General features: G+C 33.4%; 1 long non-coding RNA gene across 1 annotated transcript; it reads left to right on the forward strand.

Annotated features, from left to right (window-relative positions):
* Positions 1-439: 439 nt before the first annotated feature.
* On the forward strand, positions 440-1658 carry LOC138137677 (uncharacterized). Its single transcript, XR_011161827.1, has 2 exons — positions 440-1160; positions 1215-1658. It is a non-coding gene; the product is annotated as an uncharacterized lncRNA (long non-coding RNA).
* The last annotated feature ends 11062 nt before the right edge of the window (positions 1659-12720 follow it).

Genomic DNA, 12720 nt, shown 5'->3' on the forward strand with positions numbered 1-12720 from the left:
AATAAAATCTATACAAGAATAAATTCTATATTAAAGGAAAAATTCTCCTTCTAAATAGTCTTCTTACATCATCCCTGATTATTCGTTTACTTTAACAACTAAAGTAGGTATGAAATAAACATAGAGATGGGACGAATAAAATTCTCATATTTGAATATTTTAATGTACAGAATAGCTATTATATGTATGTTAAATTTTCGTAAATTATACAGATACAAAATAATAGAATGAATTGCTTTTTTTCTACAGCAGATGTTACAGTGTGCTTTTATCTATTCAAATCAAAAGGTCAAGTAGCATTTTAACAGCAAGGGTAGATAAAGTATTTTTTTATTACCCTAACAACGCTCATACTACCGAGATTTTAAAACCTGGCACGATTAGTAATGATAAATATCTCAATAATAAAATACAAATTCTATAGAGAAAAGTAGAATACTATACACGACGATAAAATTTAATTAGCGTCTCGACTAACCTCGACGCTAAAAAAGCTCTCGAAGATAAAATATCGGGTGTCCCAGAACTCGCGCGTCAGCCGTAAACCACAAATTCTCTTTTTCCATCTGATATAGGATTTTCAAGATTTTTTTTCTTAAACCATTTAGTTTTTAAATTACAGCAATTTTAAGATAGCCAATCACAGAAGAATGATTAGTAAAGTGTATCAGGTGAATTATTCCGTGTACTGTTGTTACCAGGTAATAAAATTAATGTTAAAAAGTCAATATTTGTCTGGTCAACTATGCAAACGTTTTATGCTAACGTCAAAGTGACATTAATTAGTACATTTGAAAAGTGTCGATTTTTGAACAGCAACACAGTAAGAAATATTCACTCCCGAAGAATACACCGAAATGATGATAATCTACGGGGAAAGTGGCAGGAATTCTGAAGCGGCCGCAAGGTTGTATCGTGAACGCTTTCCACATCGTTGGCATCCTAGTTCGGACGTATTTTTAGGTTTAGTGGACAGAACAAGAACCATTGGTTTTTTGGTTCCCGATAGAAAACGAGTTGGTGGTGTTGACCGCACGGTTCGCACTCCTGATACGGAAGGAGTCGTACTTCAATCATTTACGGAAGATGGAACGAGAAGTATAGAAATGTGGCCGACATCCTGAATCAATCAAAAAATACTGTTCAAAACATTATAAAAGGTAACCACACGCACCGGAATCATTACACCAAAGTTCAACGTCTATTATCCGAAGATTATGCACCTCGATTGGAACTCCAGGAACACGAAGAGAATACAAGCTTTCTTGCAAATGTGTTACTTACGGATGAATCCTATTTTTGGCACAAGGGCCTTTTAATAGTCACAATCTTTACGTATGGTCAGGAGAAAATCCACAATTTGAACATTTACTTTAAAAATGTACTTTTCGTTTAATGTTGTTTCCGTTTTCTGTTAAATGTCAAAGTGACAGAATTTAATACAAGTTGTCCAAACATTTCATCACAGTTTTTTAGCAGCAACATCTAAAGTCATTTCCTCGGAAACGCATACATTTAGTAGAGTTAGGTACCTTCAGGAAGGCGTGTGTGATTGGTTATCTTAAAATCGTTTTCATTTCAAAGCTAACATGCTTTTGGCGTTTTTTGTTGTAGAATCCTTGTCGGATTAAATATTAAAATTAGCAGTTAACGGCTGACGCGCGAGTTCTGGGACATCCTGTACAATTCTATCCTATAATAAATATCTACAGGGTTATTCTAAATGATTGTAGTCGAAGTAGGCGTGAAAACTGAATGTAAAATTTATGGTTGCCGCTCCACATAAAAAAATCATCAAAATGATGTGTTAAATTGGGTGCAAAACAACTCAATATTTTTAAAATTGATGTAGAACAACTCAATATTTCTGGATTCAATCGTTAATTTAACAAAAATAAATAAAATCCTCATCACCGCACTTTTCACCTAAAAAATGACAGTGACAGCGACACAACTGACAGTTCACATGAAAGCGGCAAAAACGTAATAACATGGGCATGGCCTACTTCGACTACAATCATTTAGAATAACCCTGTATTTCCTACATTTTTTTTTACGTTGTAAGTTCTTGCTTTGAATTCATTTCTGTGATTGACATTACAATCAACAATCAACATCTCGAATCTTGAATCCTCACTAGTAAACAAAGTTCAAGGTATTTGAGTTTTACGGATAGTATTCTTCCATATCTATTAATAATTCAAATATTTTTTTGATTTTTTTACATAAACAGAACACTTAACTACAGTACTACAGATTAAATCCCCCAATTGTCAAGATAGGAGAACAATGGTATCTTAATTCGTCACAAATAAATATAAACATAATCTAGGTACTGGTTTATATGACAATATTTATCATGAAAATCTAGTAATTCAATTTTCAGAATTAAAGCAATTATGCACAATATGCATTTTATTTAGTGTCACTGAAAACATCACGATCTTATATTGATTATAAAGATTAAAATTATTGATTATTTCACTGCACACTGTTTTATATTCCCTGCGTTCGGTTTATTATCTTTAATGTACGGCTAATTCTAATAATGTTTTATTTAGAGATTTTGCAATTCCACCACCTTAGCATTTCTGGCCCCTAGTAAAGCAAGGCAAAAAATAGATAGTATCGAACTAGAAAATCATCAATCCGAAAAGATATTGTTAAGGAACACTACCTACCCTAAATATTTAGGATAGTGATCTATTATATTGTTTATTCGGAATCGTATTGTAATATGCACATTCCTAACCTTATACGAGGGGGGAAAGTTGACCATTCCTTTTTATCTTTACTTCCCTCTCTTGGTCAGTAATAGGCCACTTTCCACCCTATTATAAGGTTTTTCCAGTGGCGTACTTACTGAAAGTCGAAAAACAGTAGAAATGAAACTGCATCAAATTAATTGTTTATTTGCTAAAAATGTAATTATTACGAATAAAATAGTATACAAACCTTGGTGGGAATGTGTTTCATTCCTGTCTCGGCTACGCCTTGGTAAACTATCTTCACTCTCGACAGGAATGAAACACTTCCCACCTCGGTATGTAATCTACTATTATTCACAATCGGTTAGTAACGTACTATTGGGAGCATAAAAAGGGGGACATCAAATTGCTGTCAGTTTTGAAAAATCGATGTAGTTCAAGCTTTATTGTCATTTTATTTGACACTATTCTAGCTGACAGTTTAAAAAAATATTTTTTTCTATTTTGCGTTTAGAATAAGTCTATTCTAGCACCCAAATGACGTCATTTGAGTGCTTTAATAGGTCGTTGGTGTGTTAGAATAGACTAGTAAAATTTACTGTATTGATGTTGGTAGCGTGAAGTGTCAACTGACAGACGTTAAAAAATAAATCTCGCAGAGAATAAAGCAAATTAATAAATAACAATAAAGAAAACGTTTAATTTTCATTCTGGGATTTGGACTTCTCCGGTAGTAAATTTTCTAACGTCTTTTGTGCAATTTGCCTAATTTGCGGGGGCGTTAGTGATTAACTTTCTTCAGCATTCATTTTCAAACATCAAACGCGAAAATAAAAAAAATCTGATGTTTTAAATTAATTTTTTTCACAACCGGCTAAAATTATGTCACATAAAAAATGTCACCAACCACCGCAAAATTTCCTACATTTAAAATTTTTATTTTTTTATTTTTATAAAATGGTATAAAGCGGCAAAATAGAAAAAATAGTATAAAAGATTCGTTGCAGAAGGTCTTTCGAGCACTCATCTGTCCCTCAACTCGCCGCTACGCGGCTCGTTTCAGAATTTCAAATTCGTGCTTGAATAGATGCCTTCTGCAACTCATATTTTAATATACTATTATACTCCTATTTTCCTTTTCCAAATGCCCTCTTCTTTTGATAAAGGTAGATTTTGATTGCATTAAATAAATATTCACTACGTGCTTACTTACAATCATTCCCTACAACCTACAATACTTAATGACACCGTCAATCAATTCAAAGTAGGGTTAGAATCAGATAAGGGTTATTTCACATTAAAAATCAAGACAATGACGTTGATGTCCCACTTTTTTTGCCCTCAATAGTACAACTTTTCGAACCCCTTAAAGGTTGGAAAATGAGCGATTACCCGCGTACAATTCAACCGGTCAGTAATGACGAAAAAAGGAGTCAGTAATGAGTCGTAATCGGTGAGTAATGAAACCATAACTGACCTGTGAACCTGTGAGGGCGCACCTGTCGCACCAATCGTGAAAATTTCTGTACGTTTTTTCGGTATCGAAAATTTGTTAAATTTGTTAAAAAATCTGAGCAAATGTCAATTTGGTTTGACTTTTGTGAACTAAAATTTAATACAATCTCAATCGTGCACGCCTACTAAGTAGTAATATTTTGCCGAAATAAATGATAAATAAATGGAGGTTGGTTTTTATTTATTTTTTATTATTATAATGTTGCTTATTTTATTAAATGATTGATTGTGAATAAACAATAAAATAGTATACAAACCTCGGCGAAAGTACCATTCCTGTGTCTCGAGAATTAGTTCACATCGAGGGCAAGCCTCTCAGTAAACTATTGTTCTCTCGACAGGAATGGAATACTTGCCGCCTCTGTATGTATGTAATATACCACAACAGATTTTTCAAAGGGCTGTTCTCAAGATTTCGAGCAAAACATGAGTAGCTTGCAGTCACTGGCGGCTCGTCTTTAATCACAGTCGAATCGGTTAAATATTGGATAATAATTTCGTTACTTGGCTTTTTTAGAGGTTTTATCTTAATGGGGATAATTTATTTATTAAATATTTCGTGTAATTGATAGTTCTAATTGATAAATAAATCGTGACAAATACTTCAAATGACCTTACATTTGACCCGGTCGAGCCGCCTGTGGGACACTTCTACTCCTAGGCTTGAAGTACTTCTACTCCGCTCAGAAAAAAAAAGACAGTTTAACCGTCTCTATGGAGAGACACAAAGGCACGATTTTCGACTGCTTGAAGGTAAAATATCTTAAGTGCTTCTAATACCATAAAGGCCCTTAATTTTAGATCGATAGGCAGCCGTTTAGAACAATTCTTACTGCTGTCCTTTGTAATTTTAGAGACTTTATAGTGGAGTAACGTTAGGTTTTTATTTCGGAACCGGTAGCAAGAGCTCGGATTTGAACGATTTTTTTTTAATGTGTTATAAATAAAACATATTAAAACCTTTATAGGTTAAAAATTGCCGCTCATTGTTTGTTTCATTAATTTATTATTTATTTATAAGAACTGAAAATTTCCAGTTAGAAATCGTTATTTTCGCAAGAAAAATACTAGAGAACAATATAGAATGACTTTGGGAAGAGTATATTGTTATATTGAAACTTGTTTGGAATTAATTGTATGTGGAAAAAGAAGAACAATAGGCAGATGTTTGGTAGCCCGGTGTTGACCGGACTCAGATAGAAACACGTTCAGTTTGTCTTCTAGAGTCGCATAGTTAGCATTTTTTGAAGAAAATATATAATTATTTTTAATGGTTTTTGACAAAAAAGTGTTTAGTAATACCATGCGGTCGAAAATTAAAAAAATCCAGAGGTCCGTGAGTAATACGCTTCAGTTGGCAACACGTAAAAATGTAATTCAAATGTCCCCAGATATCATTACAATGGAGAACTGTCATTATTAATTATTGACTATTAAAATTGCTAGCAATATGTTCACTTCACAGCAAAAAATTTTCATTGTGCAGTGTTACTTCAGAAACGGCGAATCGTCCTATTCAACACCTCTAGTTTTCGAGGAATCTCAACAAAAGTTTCCGGACTTTCAGGCACTTACAGACTTACAGTGAAGAGTAAAAAAAACCAGACATAATTTTTGACATAACAGTCATAAGTGTGAAACCGCCCTTCCTACATTTAAACTTATTTAGACTGATTGTGACAGTTTAGTTAATAACTGTGCTACAATCGTGTCAAAAATAAATGACTCTCTAGAATTTAGGGATATTCGATACTAGGTTGCCATAAATTTGGTTAGGTTGGGGGCTATGTGGTTTCTGGTGGCAGACAAAAGATATCTCAAAAATGTAAGGCTGTGGCTAATTCCTTGTCACAGTTGCAAATTAATGGCTAATGCCTCGCTAAGTTGGTTTCTGTCGGCATATTTAATTGAACTTAATCCCTCAATTCGTAGTAACCAACCTTAGGCATTCAAAATAACTTCTGAAAATTCTAGTTAAGTACACAACATGAAAAACGTTATTTCTCTAAAAGTTCGAAATATAGGGAGTAATTTATTTTTGACAAGGTAGTAGGTACGTCTGATCAATTCTTCAAATGTTCCAGTTGTCATAAACTGTCACATTCACAATAAAGAATGGGTTATATCAAGGCGATCTACATTTACCAGGCCATGACACTGACCAAAGGCAGTGTGCTATGGAATGGCCTACCACAGTCTGACAACATTGCTTCACCAACATTTAGTGAAAAAAATCGAAATCCACTAAACCTGTCATTGTATTTACATTTGTCAAATATGAGTGATCTAATTTTACGACAGTTCAAAAATGCGTAATCGCATTGTAACATATATGTAGTTTAAAACCACCTTAGGGACAGAAAAATAACGGTGCTCATTACTGATAATATTTCAGATGCTCTGCTGTGTTCCGGACTATTGAAACTGTTTGGTTATAAACTAACGTGAGGTGGGCATTTCCAACTTAAATATAACAATTTTGTTCTCCCCATTGCCTAAATCCCATCCCATTTCTTGTAACTTGCTTCCCAGTCTCATTTCAATATTCGTTTTTAAACCCAAAAGATTTTCTCCAGTGATTGTGTCGTCATTACTAATTTTGATTGTTTCTTCCCAAAGTGTAATTTCTTCGTAATTAGAAGTTATTGGCACCGCGTTTAGCACAAGTCACTTCATTTTGTCCCCATTGATAACTGTTCCGCTAAAATCTTTAGCACAAGCATAGCTACTTTTGCGAATTCTTCACTCTTCGATTTTTAAAATCTATTTCCAAATTGGCTTCGTTTGCTCATTTGATGGAAACTTAAATAAAAGTATTTAGCTACCTACTTAATTTGAAGAAGAAGACGCATAATTTGAGTTGCAATTTGGTAGGCAACACTTAAATGACATTTTTAATTCAGTTTGACGAATTTGTCCAAGGACTTGTCAAAATTTATTTTAAATGTCGAATTCGTTTCAAAATTTTTGGAACATCGTAGGTCATGGAATGGCCTACCAGGGAATGTGGCAACACAGCCAGTGTCCTGGCCTGTAACTTGAGACCGCCTTGGTTATATTGAATTTTTGAAATTGTCACAATTTTGATGTCCGTTTTTTTTACTCCCAACTGTACCAACAACTTGCCTTGATTATTTTGATTTTCCATTCCTGAAAAACAACGTATTCAAAAATAGGCCACTGTAATTGCCCACCATCAACAATTTTAGATGAAAATGACAAGAGATATTTTCATATTTGATGGCGGAAACAAAAGACTGAGAAATGTCACAAATTTGTATTGTCAGTGTCAAATTTCTCAAAGACGTTCGTGATTTCGACAGAAATGCAGCAAATTGGCCATAAGAAAGTTATTCATCGTCGAATTAGAGACAAAATTTGTAATCCGTTTGATTATATGAGAATAACTTTTCCTTTTGATCTTTTGAACCACTGACAAAAATTGGTTTCCTTAGAATTAATTTTTTCAATCAATTTAGCGAAAGTTTAAATTTACCTAGACATTCCTTTTTACGGCGTTTGTGACAAATTTGACACTGACAATACATTTTTGTGACATTTCTCAGTCTTTTGTTTCCGCCACCAAATATGAAAATACCTCTATAGTTCATTTTTTAATGCTGTAGAAAAAGTCAGGCAGCCAAATATACACTTTCAATAGTTCACTAGATTACTATTTCAATTTTGTAAATTACTTCAATCCATGATGCCATATGCCACAATAAATGCATTAATGTCAATTCGTGTCACTCTCAATTAGGTATTAATTTAAAGGCTAGTTTGGTCAAGGGTTTTTATACTTGATTTTCGATGGGCTGCACACTGCACAGAACAAATTATGTTCACCGAAAAAGTCACCCTCATCCGTATTAGAAAAAACATGATTTTGAACATTTACAAACATGTCTGTGATGAACATTCGGAACTTAAGGTTGGTGATACGGTTAAAATAAAGAAGAGCAGATGTGGGAATTGGATGTAGGTATTGAAGTGACTGTGGAACCACTGATTATACACCTTGGAGAGTCTGATGACGATTCGGATTAACCGGAAGAATTCGAAGATGAGAGTTGATTTTTTAAATCCATAATATGTCTGAGTTATCGTTAAGGGTGCCCATCACCCAACGAAAATATCTGTTTCGTAACTATACAACCAACCATACAACACCTGCTGACCGTTTTACGACAGGCACTACCATGCAGTGCTAATAATGAGGGGATTAGTATTTGTTACCTCCTAGTGTGAAGAGGAGCACTTCGCCCAAAGGAGACTACCTGCTACCCTCTGCCCTGTTTCTAAATCCCGAGCCGCTTTACGAAATTTCCGTCGGATTCCCCAGAATATGATTTAAATTTATAAGTAGGAAAATAAAAATTTTGAAATTATAAATCAGTTTATTTTCATAATTAAATAAATATGCATTATTTTTGGCTCTGTAATTATGTTTTGTAAATATGTAGTGACATGCAGGTGAACACCGTACTTTACATTACGAGTTCCAAAACAACACAGTAAAAAATACTAAACTTTCCATCTCAATTGTTTCACGTTTAGGCAGCCTTGCAGATTAATTCCCGCCAGTAGTAATCTTACGCATATGATGTTGTTGCTTGCCCTGTGCGAACCTTGATTATAATTTTTTAGTTTTGTTGTCCGTTTCGGCATTGTTGATTTAAAAAGCACTGTTACGTTTTTTTACTGCTTAAATTAAAGTAATTAACTAATTCTTATTTGCTTTTGTCTTTGTACAGCGTGATCAACAATGACTGAGTCTGTTGACAATGAAACAATTGAAAAGTACTGTTTTTTTTTGTCTCGTAATTCGCACGGGCTGAATTTTTTTAACTTGAGACGACATTAAAAACATTTTTGGTTATGCTGGTTATGTTTATGCTCTGATAAAAATGAACCTTTGATGGTAAATTTCAAATTTGCCAAATTTCATTGTTACCAACAGACTCACTCATTCTTGATCACACCGTATTTTCATCAAGTAAAGATTTATTGGAGATAACCTATAATGGATCAGGGATCTATCATAAATGTTACTTTTGTAATGTAACTAAATTAAACGTGTTTTTATACATGCACAGGTCACTTGATGAATATTTATATGAAATAAATTATAGGTATAATAAATCCATGTTTGATTTTTTTCAAGTTCAATAGATTTCCTAATGAGGTACTATTGGCAATGCGTTGACCTATAAAGGGGATCTCGCCAATAGCCATACTCCCTAACAAAAAAAAAACTAAAACGCACTCGGATAATAACTCAACTTCTAGTCACTAGGACGGACTCAAAATAAATAGAAATATGTATAAACAAACACAGCATATTTATATTCAAGATTGTACCTGAAACGGGGATGAATAACGGTGTCGTCCAATAATGATCCTTTAGCTAGCCGAAACAGCCAGGGGGCAGGTAATTTGGACACGGCATTTTAGGAAAACTTCCGAGAAGAATGATATATTTGGAATTTTGTGATCTTATAAAGAGCGATCAAATTAATTTGTAATCAAGTTATCCATGAATCCGAAATCGTATGTTGATACTGGAACTCCACGCGCCAATAAACACAGAGGTTACATATCTTCATATCAATACGTTCCACTATCTTGTTTTTGGTTGTCACGGCTAAATCTGTTATGTTACAACAATGACCGAATATTTTTGGACTTTTTAACTTTTCAGTGTCAGATTTGATTTATAAAAATAAAACAGTCTAGTAAGTATTGCTTCCCTGTTGTAACTCACCTACCGGACTCAAATTGATCATTTCCTAAAAAAAGCCCATTTGGCTTATATGTATAACTGCCAATTTTGTCAGAAATTTTGTTTTTCATGGAATACATAGCAGCAACGAACTAGCTTTACCTACAGTTCATAGAAAATCCCATCCCATTACGGTATCTACATTACCTGATTCAACTTTTCCTATAATCCACAATGTAACTTAAATCCCCCTTTCTGCTTTTATCTCGTTTTACCTGGAAATTACTTTCTTTATGTGATATTCGTTCACTTTCAAATTTTTTACAATAAGAATCGTTTCTGTCATAATGTCGAAAGTTACCGACAAATTAAATAAATCTGTGCGGAACTTTAGAAGTCTTATTTTTTCAAGTGATGCTTCCCTGTTGTTTTTTTGTAAGATCTGTCAAAAATCAGTGAATTTTGAGAAAATGTATTTGATTGTTGTAAATGATGTTTTTTTTTCTATAATGTACAGTTTACATGATAAGTAAATGATAAAATCACTGAAACAATAATACTTATAGCAACATTTAATTGTAAATGTTTATCTTCGCATTGTTAATGCCTTTTTCTCTGCCTATTTTACCGATTTTTAATGCCTAATGCCCTATTGATAATGTAATCGAACATCTACCGGACAGTATGAAATTAAATTTTAAAGACGCAGTCGAAGTATTTGTAGACAAAATCGGCAAACAGAATTGGTACCTAGGTCTGTGTCTATTTAAAGCAGTAGCGAGGCGGCGAGTCCGACCGCTCTCCAGGGGGCAATATAAATTATGAGGGCTTATAAATCACCCCTCGAAAAGGAATTTTTCGATGCAAAAGTTACGTTGCTTCGATTCATTATTTTTAAATAGAGAGAATTACCGGGTGATCAAGAAGGACTGTTTAAGTTGGCAGTACAATTAAGAAAATTTTTTAATTCGGTTATTTATAACACTGCAACCGGATATGTTTTGTTGGTTTATTTGACAAATATCTGATGTAGGTATAGCATTAATAACGACAAGCCATCAACAACCGAAAGTTACTCCTGTTATACGATTTAAAATACAATTCAGTGTTACCAACTTAAACAGTCCTATTTGATCACCCCGTAGATTCCATTTACTAAAAAAGTAAACGCACACCGTCCTAGTTCGCAACATGCTCGTCATTTTGGTGTAAGTATGAAGATTGGCAAAGAAATAGGTTTGGAGAAAAATGTATGCAAAGTTTTTCAATTATTGTGTTTTTTAAGGCGTTCGGATCAAAATTTAAAAATAATTAACCCGGTCCGACATAGAAAACGACTTTGTCATCCTGTATAAATATCGATCTCCCTTTAGAATTGAAGATTAAATATGTTATTTACCGGCAAAAATTGGCTGTTTTCTCCTATACATTTTCGGTACTGATAGAGAGCCTTAATGATTGTTTCTATTTATGTACTAACTTACTGCTTTTTTTATTAATGAATTCTAGATTAAACACATTATTAAACACGTTTTCTCATTTCAACTAAATTTTTTTATCGAATGTCAAATCCTTGTCAGACTGACGGAGATTTTGTCAAACAGAATTCTTAGCGGCATCGTGGATCCATATCTATTATAAATGAATTTAATGTATCTAGGCAGCCTTGATGACTGTATATTGGGTTGCCTGACTTTTTCTACAGCATTAAAAAATGAACTATAGAAGAGGATGAAACCGGGGAAAATATTTAATTTTTATAATACACTCTTAATAAATTTTTACTTTCAGCATCTCTTGTATATTTTTTACCAATACCCGTCACAATGATCGTTTGAAGAGTTCTACTCACTTTGAATTTTAAGTAGGTACTTCATTGTCTTAGAATTTTTTGTTGTTGTATTGGTAGGTGCTATTTAAGTTATTCTTTGCCAAAGAATATACGACAAACAAATGAAAAATGAGAAAAATTATTTTTTAGAAAAAAAATTTATGTTATAAAAAATTGTCAACATTTGAACAGTATTTTGAATTAGTATCTCGTATTGTCAAATTAAAAATTTTGACACGTAAAACAACCGACAAAAACACAACATGGAAGTAGTGCAAACTTTTCAATAATTTATTTAAACAAAACAATTCGGTTGCCATGGTGACCATAGCACTCCCAATCTTTGAAAATATCCCAATTTAACTATTATAAAAAAAATAAGCACAAATATAATTTCAAGATTATTTATTAAAGAAATCATAATGAGTCGTTTTTTGTGCCGGTGAGTGTATTTCCCACTATGAGCGTCAATTTTTAACCTATAAAGGTTTTAGTATTTTGTATTCATGACATAAAAAAAAATAAATTATTACAATCGGAACTCTTGCTACCGGTTCCGAAATAACGCCGTATTTTTGTCTATCGTTACTCCACTATTATTAGCAATCACATCTCCGTCAAATTCCAGCTTAAAACTGAGTCTAATATACCTAATTCTGGTCTTGGTACTATTGTCAAATTCAATAAAAGAGTGATGACACAAAGTAAATCGTACATTTACAGATTTGTTATTCAAACAAAGTTCACTTGTCGCCAGCACTGTTCTGTCAAAGACTGCAAGCAGTGGCGGCTCGTGAGGGGGGGGGGGATCTGGGGCGGCGCCCTCCCAGAAATTTATAAAGGAAATAAGGAAAATAATTATATTCTTTTAAATGTGTTAAATTTTTTATTAAAGATTGATTGATTTATTTATTTTATGTCCGTTTCGGCTCAGGGACGCGAGG

This window comes from Tenebrio molitor, chromosome 1 (assembly GCF_963966145.1).
Source record: "Tenebrio molitor chromosome 1, icTenMoli1.1, whole genome shotgun sequence".
NCBI lineage: Eukaryota > Metazoa > Arthropoda > Insecta > Coleoptera > Tenebrionidae > Tenebrio > Tenebrio molitor.